At 41.6% G+C, this 2,413-nt stretch overlaps 1 non-coding gene across 1 annotated transcript; it reads right to left on the bottom strand.

The window, feature by feature from the left end:
• Positions 1-1,295: 1,295 nt before the first annotated feature.
• On the bottom strand, positions 1,296-1,367 carry TRNAP-AGG (transfer RNA proline (anticodon AGG)). Its single transcript has one exon. It is a non-coding gene; the product is annotated as a tRNA-Pro (tRNA).
• Positions 1,368-2,413: the final 1,046 nt, after the last annotated feature.

The following is a 2,413-nucleotide window of genomic DNA, read 5'->3' on the forward strand; positions in this document are numbered from 1 at the left end:
GGCTGCACCTAGGCTGAGGCTATGCGCTCTCTAGCCATGAACTCGACGTGAAGACCTGAAGGTGGCACCTCTTATGAGTGGAGTTAAAAAGGACTTGCTCTTGAGCCAAGCACCTCGGTGAGAAGCCCCAAGAGATGCACCTAAGCCGAGCTTACGCACTTCCTAGCCATACATTTGGCATAAAGACCCCATGATCGTACCTTGACCAGGACCGATGCACTCTTGACAACTCAGCCAATAGACTTCCATCAGAGTACATACCCAACAGAAGAGCACACAAGTGCGCCTTCCAGAGAAAGGCCCTGAAGGATGCCCTTCCAAGGGGGAGGCAAATGATAGGGACGATTTTGTCTCATGCCAGCTCATCTGCCATAGAGGCCGATACTAGGGCCCCAAATCACGAGCCCCAAAATGGTGCATAGTGCGTCTCGATGTGCCTCGCATCAATAATTGACAATAACCGCCCTACCTTATTTTATCTTAATAACCATCCTATCTTATCAAGATCAGAGACCAGAATGATCAGGTGGTTAACCTAATCTTATCCCAGGCCAGCTAGTAAAAAGGCCCAGGGATCAGGCCTAAAAAGGAACCCATCAGCTCATGCTGAAGGGGGTATCTCTACACACTAACTCAGTCATATAGCTTATACTACTATCTTCTTCCCTTCGCTATCTTAAGTATTAAAAGGGTCGCGCCGGGCCGGGCAACCCTTGGCGCCAACCTATTACGCAGGATCATTGGTTGCTTAAGGACACTTGGACGATCCAACCCCTATGGAGAAACCTTATAACCAAGAAGATTCCAATCCACTTACCCAACTATTTTGAATCGGGTCCTCACCAACAAAACAGCTTCCGACCGAGCAGCCTATATGGTCTCACTTTATTGAGTTTCTCATGTTACTAAGAAAGAGGTACATAAATGAGCTTGTACCTTCGACAGAAACACCTACTTGCTTGAAATAAAAAAAAAAACATACTAATCTTTGGAGGAAGAACAAGTACAGCTGTGGCTCGCGGTGGGAAGCAATCAGACACTATGAATCAAGAAAGTTTTCTTATCACCTTTTCTATCTTTATTTATTTCCTTGTGATGAAGATAAATGTCAAAAAAAAAAAGGAAAATAATATTTTAAGCATGTTTATCCCATAAAAAATTATTAGTAACAGATCATAGGAACAAAACTTGAACACTTCCCAGAAATACTGCCATTGACCTAACAAGCATATTATCTAACTACTATTGAAAGCAAAATGTAATAAGAAAAGAAAAAAAACAAATTTGAAAAAATAGGGGCATTCCGAGAATTGAACTCGGGACCTCTCGCACCCTAAGCGAGAATCATACCACTAGACCAAATGCCCGTTTGATTGAACGATTTTAATAGTAATTATATTAAGCTTAAAACATTGTGTATCTAAAGTTGGACAACTGATATCCGAAGGTAATAGCTGATATCTTACGGTTCATGACGAAATTTATCCAACATAATCTATTATTCTACTGTTATCATATTTAGAAGAGGGAAAGAAGTTCGAGCTATAATGTCTTCATCACATATTCCGCTTCCTTCATTCCCGTAATATACCGCATTAGGTGGGCATTCGGTAAGACTTTTAATGAGTAAGTCAGTTTTTGTTTTTATTTTTGTTTATTATGGGCAAAACATCTGCGGCATTAAAGCAACTTCACCACCATTCTCTTTGACACACTATGTGAACAGATCAAGTAGAAACGTTTTTGACTCTTAACGCAAAAAACAGTTCTCCATGAAACGCTCATTCTTGCTGACATTACTATCTATCGATGGATCGATCACCCGATTCCTTGCTCATCAACGGTACAAAAAGAGGACCCATCACTTCAAGCTTAGCTGTTGACAGAGGCAACAGCAGCAGTAAGAGTTTTGTGGCCGCACACGAATGGCTTCGGAAGGGACGGCGACTGCGGCCGCCCGCCGCTTACGTACATGGCTGGTGACACCCATGCCTTGCCATGCCATGCCATTCCCCTACGAATCTACCTATTCCTTGTGGTCAAAATTATGATGGTTACAACTCTATTATGTTGCACTTTCAATCGATCTTTGTCCAACTTCACTTGCTATGGAGAAGAGAAAGGGATACTGTCCTTCTCAGCTGACCACTTCTTGTGCAGACTGCAATTTCAAATCTTCATCACAGTCAACAGCATATTTTCATAAACAAACTTGACTATTAAGATCTTATAGCCATATAACATGTAGAGATATAGAGATAACACAGTAGACAACATTTTTCTCCACAACTGCATGAAACCATACTTTTAAACTGAAAAGGAGCAATGTTCTTTTTGCATGCACGTTTAAGTATTCGATACTTCATCAAGCTTTTGTGCTGCACTAACTCAAAAGTGGAAGGCCAATACGCCA

Source organism: Musa acuminata, chromosome BXJ1-1, assembly GCF_036884655.1.
Source record: "Musa acuminata AAA Group cultivar baxijiao chromosome BXJ1-1, Cavendish_Baxijiao_AAA, whole genome shotgun sequence".
Taxonomy (NCBI): Eukaryota; Viridiplantae; Streptophyta; class Magnoliopsida; order Zingiberales; family Musaceae; genus Musa; species Musa acuminata.